Genomic DNA, 9,660 nt, shown 5'->3' on the forward strand with positions numbered 1-9,660 from the left:
GTTTGTAAATAAGACGATTATCTTCCGGTCAACAGAGGATCGTCGATGTGTGATTTCAGAGTATCAAATTTTATCCTTCTGACCTGAAATTGTTTTCCAAATTTAAATGAAAATAGAAAATAAAAAAGCAAAAGATAACGAAACGCTGTATTATATTATTATGTGGAAAAATTTTGCATTTAAAAGTAGTAATAGGAAAGTTTCGGCTTCTTCACCTGCACACGTGCGTCAGCGTGTGGAATCAGCGATTCAGTGGTTATACTAATGTAGTAAGAAAAGCAAAATGAAAATATAAAACGAAGATCGTTTCTAACTTATTTATAAAAAATAATAAAGTATGGATTTGAACATTCCATGTTCAATGTTCAGAATGCTCAAAGTGGATGACTAAAGGCATTTCTCTCAGTCAGTCTCCTGCTGGTGTTCAGGGAAAAAAGCACCTAATACATAGTTTCACCTCTCATCCCAGAAGCTTCTTCAGTTCTAAGGTCAAATGGTGGAGAGAGACATGGACCCCCTGATGGTCTGTTTACCTAATCACATGAGCCAAGGTGTGAAAATGTGTGTAGGTCACAATCAGCCAAGGTTTTGGGGGAAACCTTCTGTGTGACCTAGATCCACCCGATCATGTGATTTCCTGAGGTCAAAAGGCTCAGAATGTGAGTGGCACCTGGGAAGGCATCTCAAAACTGGATTGTAGATGGCAGACAGTTGGTGTGGTAAACCACCATCTCTGTCCAAAGATTGTGTTCACAGTGGACATAGATGGCTTCTTTCACTCCTCTTTCATACCATCTGTCTTCTTTGTCCAAATAGGAGTCCCCAATCCCAGTCTACAAGGGCCAGTGTCCCTGCAGGTTTTAGATGTGTCCCACCACAGCTGATTTAAATGGATAAATTACCTTCTCAACATGTCTTGCAGTTCTCCAGAGGCCTGGTAATGAGCTAATCATGTGATTCAGGTGTATTGACCCAGGGTGAGAGCTAAAACCTGCAGGGACATCGGCCCTCGTGGACTGGGATTGGGGACCCCTGCTCTACAACGTGGTCTCTGCAGATAACCACACATCTTAAAACATCTTTATCTTATCTTATGTGTGTAATGAAACTGCATTAAAGGACTCCATTCAAAAGCTCTGCTCATCAAGGTCCTTAGTATTCATTGTTTTTGTCTGTTACATCGGTAAGACAAAGAATGTTTTCAACCCCCGTTATGTGAATCAAGCTGAACCTGTTGTTTACTACAAGCCACACCTCAGTGTGGGGGAAACCCTGGTCCCATTTTTCAGCAAGCAGCCCAAGTCTTTTATAAATATATTTATAAAAACATACTATAACTATAAACTTTAACAATACTCTGGAAAGGGTAGGGCAAAATGCAACTCCATAAAATCAGAACATAATGTCTTTGAAACACAGATGACAATAAGATAAACAATCATCTCGCTGTATTACTACAGTATCGGCAGCAGGGGAGTGTGTGAAGGAATATTTTCAAATATCTCGGTGACTCAAAAGCCCCGAGGCAACACAGGGTTTTAATTCTCATTTGTTTTTACATCAACAAGAAAAAGAATGTGAAGTTTTCACCCCTATTCTGTGAATTAGAGGAACCTCCCTGGATCCTTACAGTTTAAACAGATCTTTCAGGATGTAAGTCATGACTCAGAAGTCAAAAAACAAGGAGTGTGTATTTTTCATGTATCTTCCTTAATTTTCATGTCTTTCCGTAAAGGAAATCATGTCACACACCGAAAAACTTTTGGTCTTTGCAAACAATAGCCCATGTTAGAGAGTGTTCAAAGAGCCAGGAAAGTCATTTTTAAGTTGATGGTATGTGAAACAGAGTCAAATTGTCAAAAAACGGATTAAAAGCATACCACTACTCAGATTTTGAATAAATCCGTGACTTGTTTTGTTTTTGTCTTTTTGGTAGTTATGTTTGGTGCCCGGTACAGCTTTAATAAAAGTATCCATAAGAACATTTTATTCTGCATATGCATACAAATCATTTTTACCAGCCATGAGTAAAATTCATATTTATGTACAATTCAAAGAATCCATTATTAAATGAAACTACATATTCCTCATACACTCAAGTGATATAAAACCTGATGATGACTAGATAGATCTACATTTCTGAAAAGAAAAGAAAAACATCAGGTTGAGTGCAAGATTCTCTGGAGGAAAAAAAAAAAGAAGTAATGTCTTCTGTACCAATGTCTGAGAGCCAGCGGATCTCGACTGGGTTGCCAAAACTCTGGACAAATAGCACTTAAAAAAGTCTGCGGTCCCTTGAATCTCCAGCCCCAGGAACCAACTTTTCAGCGCCACGACGAGACAGACAGCCTGTTGCACACAGCAATTTTGGAGCTTATCAAACTCACCTCCGTTCTAAATGCAATTATCCAATGCACCACCAAGATATTTGCGTAAGGTGTAAAATGAAACATTCATGCCGTTCTCCACTTGAAAAATATTACTTTTTCATAGCTGACAAAAAGACTGGAATGGGTGTTTTTATACCTGCAGCACAGAAGATTCTGCATTTGGAGGGCTTCACCCCAGAGGAGTGGCAGAAGTCTACCTGTTTGAGTTAAAAGACACTGTCAATGTTGAACAAAGTCTTAGAAATTTGCAAGATAGTGTGACCACTGTGAAAGCGCACAAAGTACATAAAGTTGTAGATGACACATACAGACTGTGGTAGGAAAAGTAGAGTTCTCTAATGCAAGTTCATGCACTAACGGGTACGAGAACGCCTGAGGGGTGACTGGGGTGATACGCTTAAGTATCCTTCTTATTTCAAAGATTGAAACTGGTATCGAGCTAAAAATCTAAAAAGATCTTTATTAAATGCAAAACACTCAGGAGTGAACTAAATAAAAGTTTTAAACACGGCTTAAAATATCATTGCTGCTAAATATTTAGAAAGAGTGAGCATTAATAGACATGCTTACTGTTTGAAGGGACTGCAGGTGTCTTGGGTCAGAAAAACACATTACAAATCTTGTGTGCCTGAAGGCCCGGCTTTGACAAACTGCAGGACTGAGCAGCTCCGAGTACATCAACATCCGCGTGACATGAAAAAAAACAAATAACTATTGCTTTTTGTCACTAAAAGTAATACTAAGTTACTTTTTTTTAGTAATTCGTCTGCGAGTCCCGTTATATAACTTATCAAAGGTCAAAATATTTTCTGTATTTAAAAAGGTGCATTTTTTTAAAACTGTCTGTAAATGATGATGAGAACTTTCACCACTAGGTGGGAGCATTTTACCAAAACTTTTAGTGTAGAAGTGCAGCTGAATCAGAATCAGAAAGGCTTTATTTCCAGATGTTTAACAGACTTACAACATTAAGAAATTGCTGCGGTACCTTGTGTGAAACATACTACAAGACAAACACTTAAATAAAAAAAAATGCTAAGCAGATTGATACGTACATGAATGCAGGTGGTGATCAGTGCAAAAATGGAACAGATGCAGAGAACACAGTATAGGGTCATGTGTTTGTGGTGGGAACAGTCTTATGGTTATTGTTCATCAGTCCAACAGCAGAGGGGAAGAAATTGTTCTTATGACGAGAGGTTCTGGTCCGAATGGACTGGACCCTCCTGCCTGAGGGGAGCAGGTCAGACTGTGTCTACGGTGAGAAGGGTCAGCTGTGAAGCTGCACGCCCCAGTGTCCTAGAGGTATACAGGTCCTGCACAGATGGGAGTCTGGAGCCAATCACCTTCTCAGCAGAGCGCACAACATGCTGCAGTCTCTCCATTGTCGTCTGGGCGTTCAACACCAAGTTGTTGTGGCTGCACCAGGACAACAGACGTTATGTCAAATGACGGCATCTACTGCACTCAGCCCGACTGCCATGGTCCTTAAATCTGGGGATTGGGCGATGCGGTCGAGCAGGCTCACCATCCGCTTCATCTCAGCGTTGTACTCCGAGGTGAAAATGTCTGCGGGGGTCCATGTTCTGGTCGCGATCTTCTGTCAACCAAGGCTGGACTGGGACAAAAAATCGGCCCGGGCATTTTGACTAGAGACCGGCCCACCAGGATAAAGATTGAAAATGTGACGTCATTCAGGGATAAAACCGCAAAGGATTCTGGGAACTTGTGGCAAGAGGTACTAGCGCACGCAGGCTTTCAATTGAACTCAGTTACACAGCGATAAAAAGAAACCCAAAAAATGGCAAGAAGTTGTTGTATTATTAACTGCAATAGCCGGTCGCATGACAGCCACAGGAAGCCGACGGCTAAAGAGATCGTTTTTTTTTATCGGATTACGTCGTTGAAGTGAAATTTTTTAAGCCATGTTTCCGAAGTAAGAGCCGATGGATGGTCTGGATATACCAAATATAACGTCCCAGAACACTCCAGCTCACATGTTAGTCTGCTCCAAGCATTCCCACAAAGGTCAGAGTTTTGTAGTAGTTAATACGTCATTTTTCTTAACATAATTGGTGATATAGGTTACAAGCAAGTCTGGCGCTGAACAGAAATTGTCGCGCTATGCTCCTTTGTTTATTGTGCATAAATAGTGAATTGTCCTGACACAATATTGCGTTTCACTCCTGTTATTACCATGGTACACTGACAAAAACATATACTTTTATTCACAGGATAAAACAGTTGTTTTGTATCACTTATTGTCCATTGCGATTACAATATACAATATTATTGTCACTGCTACATTTCTGTAATGCTACTGTAACCGGTTTCTGCTTCATCCCGCTGCAACAGTTCGGCCCAAACAGACTCCTCGACTCTGCGTTGTGTAGTGTTTTTAAAAAGACAAGGAGTCTCTGATCGATCGTTGCCACTTTATTTCCTAAATGGAAACAACTGTGTATTATCAGTGCACAGGCTCGCCATACACCACTCCGCACAGCACACTCTCGTATGGCTACGGCAGACTGGCAGCGATTACTGCAGCAATATTACAATTTCTAATATACAATAAAATAACAGCAACAACAAATGATGTACCTGAATGGAAACAACGGTGTATTATCAGTGCACAGGCTCGCCACACACCACTCCGCACAGCACACTACGGCAGAACATCTCATTAGCATTCCGCTTTAGCATACAGTTTCACACATTAATAAACAAATGAAAAGTACATAAAACTGGTGTTGGACATGTGTCCACTAAGCACTTATTACACTCGGTGCTCGTCAGCTAATCAAACATGTTTTATGTGTCTGTACTACTTAGCTATATTGTGTGCGGAACAATACAACTCACCTCTCGTATAGCTACGGCAGACTGGCAGCGATTACTGCAGCCAGCCACACCGAGAGGGGGGGGCGCTGTTTCCCCATTACACTGATATTTGTGGCAAGTGGAATAATACCACATAAACACTGTTACACTACCAGAAATTATTTCCACTACTAATTAATTACCGTTGAGCTCAAAGGTCCTATTAATAAACGGTTAACGAATGTGTATTTATGAAGACGATTTGTGAGACTGGTAACTTTCACAAGAACCAGACGGTTGGGGTCTCAGTTTGTCCGTTTATTCGGCACATAAGCCAGCGGGTTGTTAACTCAAGGGGAGCGCTCTCGAACTACCCCTCTCTTCAGCCTGGCACACACACAGAACTACCAGGTCCCCCCACCCCTTCCTGTACACCACCCTCACTACTTCCTGCAGCCCAACCAAACATGAATCTTAAAGGAACAACAACAGTGTGCAGAGAAAACCAACATGTCACTGTCCAGTAACACTTAACCATCGTTACACTGCCCCCCCAGCAATAAGTTCCTCGTCCCCGAGTGAACGACACAGTCTCTGAGGCGGGGCGGTAGCCTACGTTCCCTCCTTGACCTCCTGAGCCCCTGAGGAGGACGCGGAGCTTCGGGGCTTTGGGGTGAAGAGTCCGAGGGGGGGGAACGCAGCCCCGGTCGGGGGCCCCTCTGAGCAGGGTCATGGACGCTCTGTACACGTCCCTCTGGAAAGGAGGGGAGGGACTGTCCTCTGTAGGGGGCCATCCGGTCTCTGTGCAGCGCTACTATCCTCCCCCTAGGAGGCAACTGCACCCTGTAAACAACCTCCCCCACTCGCTCTAGGACGCTGCAAGGCCCCACCCAGCTGCTATCCAGTTTAGGACACCGTCCCTTCTTCCTCTTTGGGCTGTAGACCCACACCAGCTCCCCAGCACGGAAGTGCCTCCCTTTAGTGGTGATGTCGTAATTCCTCTTTTGGCGCAGGCCTGCCTTCGCCAGCTGCTCTCGGGCGTAGGAATGTGCAGAATCCAGCCGGTCCTGCAGCTTCCTTGCGTAGTCCCGGCCCGGTGGTGCCTCTGGCGCGTCCGGGGGTTTCCCAAAAGCCAACTCTGCAGGAGTTCTCAGCTCTCTCCCTAACATGAGCAGGGCAGGCGTACATTGGGTGGAGTCCTGCACTGCCGACCTGTAGGCCATGAGGGTAAGGGGAAGATGGTAATCCCAGTCCCGTTGGTGTTCTGAGGTAAGGATGGCTAGCTGCTGGGCCAGCGTCCTGTTAAACCTTTCCACCAGCCCATCGCTTTGGGGGTGAAGTGGGGTGGTGCGGGTCTTCTTAATCCCAAGGCGTTCACACATGGCAGCAAATACCTTGGACTCAAAGTTACGCCCCTGGTCACTGTGGAGGGTCTCTGCTGTCCCAAAGCGGCTGAACATCCCCTCCACTAATACATCAGCGACAGTCTCAGCCTCCTGATCTGGGATGGCGTATGCTTCCGGCCACTTGGTAAAATAGTCCATGGCCACAAGAACATAGCGGTTTCCTCTGTCTGTGCGAGGAAATGGGCCCATGACGTCCACAGCTACTCGCTCCATTGGAGCTCCTGCTGGTTGCTGCTGAAGCTGAGCCCGGGACTGGTCTTGTGGCCCTTTGTGTGAGGAACATGCATCACAGCTGCGGCAAAAGTCCTCCACATCCCTCCGCTGTTGACCCCAGTAATAGCCCTGGCGGAGGCGGCGAAGAGTCTTGGAGACCCCAAAGTGGCCAGAGCCAGTGCTCCCATGGCAGGCTCCCAGCACAGCTGACCTCAGCGACCTTGGCACCACAACCTGCCACCTCTCCTCCCCCGTGGCAGGATCCTTCCAGGCACGCTCCAACACCCCCTCCTTCAGCCTGAGAGCTGCAAACTTGGCCCACAGCCCCCTGGTACAGATGGAAAACCCAGTGACCTCATCCCAAAGGGGTTGCTCCCCCTTCTCCAGCCACTGCAGGACCGGCAGCAGGTCTGTGTCTTGTTCCTGCCGTGCCCTCCACTCCGCTGCATCCACCACCAGAAGAACCCTGCAGGCGAGCTGTGCTGCTCCGTCTATTGTCGTGAGTTCCCGCTCTATTTCCTCTCGCTTCTCACAGTAACGGCAGCCAGCTGCAGCACATGGGCGGCGAGAGAGGGCGTCTGCGTTAGAATGGTGCGTCCCTGCTCTGTGCTCCACAGTGAAATTGAAGGCTTGGAGCTCCTCCAGCCAGCGAGCCACCTGTCCCTCTGGCTCCCTGAAAGACATCAGCCACTGAAGGGCAGCATGATCAGTTCTGACAACAAATGCTGTGCCGCACAGGTAGTATTTAAAGTGTCTCACCCCCGCCACCACAGCCAACAGCTCTCGTCGTGTGACACAGTAGCGCCGCTCGCTCCTGTTCAGGACCCGGCTGAAGTATGCCACCACCTTCTCCCCTTCCGGTCCAACCTGCGACAACACCGCTCCCAGCCCCACATTACTTGCGTCAGTGTCCAGGACAAAAGGCAGGGCGGGGTCAGGGGGGGCAAGGACTGGGGACTCTGTCAGCGATCTGCGGAGGGTGTCGAACGCCTGCTGACAGTCCTGGGTCCAGATGAAGTCACGGTCCTTCTGCAGCAGGTGGAAGAGTGGTGCGGCTATGGAGGAAAAGCCCTTCACAAACCTCCTGTAATAAGACGCCAGTCCTAGGAAGCTTTTGAGCTGTTTCTGGTCTGCTGGTGTGGGCCACTCGGTAATGGTGTGAATTTTTTCCTCCAAAGTGCTGATGCCCTCACGACCCAGCTTGTGGCCCAGAAACTCCACCTCCCTCCTCATGAAGTGGCACTTGTCGGGATGCAGCTTCAGGCCTGCAGCCGCCACCCTCTCCAACACTTGTCTCAGGGCATCCAGGGCAGCATCAAAGGAGCTCCCGTGCACTAGAAGATCATCCAGGTAAACCAGACACCGTTGCCGTGGGACGCCAGCCAGCACACTGTCCATGAGCCTCTCGAAGGTCGCAGGAGCGTTGCAAAGGCCAAAACTCAGGACTTTGAACTGCCATAGTCCCCTGTTAGTGCAGAAGGCTGTCTTCGGTCTGGATTCCGGGGACAGTGGCACCTGCCAGTAGCCACTCCGCAGGTCCAGGGTGGAAAACCAGGAGGACCCCGCTACTAAGTCGAGGGACTCATCAATCCTGGGAAGGGGGTAAGAGTCTTTCTTCGTCACTTTGTTGAGTGGTCTGTAGTCCACACAGAAACGCATCCTAGGACTTTTTTTCTTAGGCACCATCACCACCGCGGAGGCCCACGGGCTATCAGATGGTTCTATGATGCCCGCCTTCATCATTTCACACAGCTCCCTGTCTGCAGCCTCCTGAAGAGCCAGGGGCAGGCGGCGGGGGCGCACTTTAATAGGCTGGGCATCCCCGGTCTCAATGACGTGCTCTACCAAGTGTGTCAAGCCAACATCACTTTCTTTCAGGGCAAAAATGTCACTAAACTCTTTTAGTACCTGCCATAGACTCTCTTGCTGCTGTGGAGTCAGCCCCTCACAGTTCTTTGACCAGATACTCCTCACTGCTGAGAGCCTCTCCTCCTCCTCCTCCTCCGCTCGCTGTTCTGCTGGCGGGTCTGCAGGGGTCTCTGCGGTGGAGGTGGACGCCGCGGCAGATGCTGTGCAGACCGGGGGAGGAATAAGCGGCACCTTCTTCCCATCAGGGAGTACGAGGAGGCCTTTGCCTAAGTCCAGTACACCACCAATGGCTCGTAAAAAATCCAGCCCAAGGATGCAGGCGTCCTGCACGTCAGCCACCCAGGCAGCATAAGACACACCGAGGTCCCCCACCTTGAACTGGAACACTCCCTTCCCTCTCATTGGGGCCAGATCACCGGTCACAGTCTTAAGTTGCACGTTAGTCGGTTGTACAGCAGCTCCGGTTGGGACAATATCGGGTCGGACCAGCGTTGCATTGGATCCCGTGTCCAGCAGGGCCGTACAGGACACCCCCGCAATCGTCACTGGAACATGGCAAAAGCCGCCAACCTGGGTCCAGCCCACAGTGATGGCCGCACCGGGTGGAGGTGGCGGTGGTGTGGGGATGTCGTTCTCCCAGGCCCGTGTACTCCCGCCTACACGGGCCCGTGGGCGTTTCCCTGAACCGCTGCAAGCTTGGGGCACTGCCTGATGAGGTGTCCGACTTGTCCACATCCCCAGCAGCTCTGAGGTCGGCGGTGTGGGCCAGCCCGAGGGGAAGGCGACTGCAGCGAAGCTGTCTGCACCAAACTGCACAGGCCCGCTGGTGTCTCCATCTGTTCCACAGGTGCTGACACAGCCCTCACCACGTGTGCGTCGTCAGCGCCCCCAGAGGATCCTGCAAGCATCTCCCTCTCCAACGCTAGCTCCAGGGCTGCACTGAGTGTGGCCGGCCGAGCAAG

This window comes from Astatotilapia calliptera, chromosome 7 (assembly GCF_964374335.1).
Source record: "Astatotilapia calliptera chromosome 7, fAstCal68.1, whole genome shotgun sequence".
NCBI lineage: Eukaryota > Metazoa > Chordata > Actinopteri > Cichliformes > Cichlidae > Astatotilapia > Astatotilapia calliptera.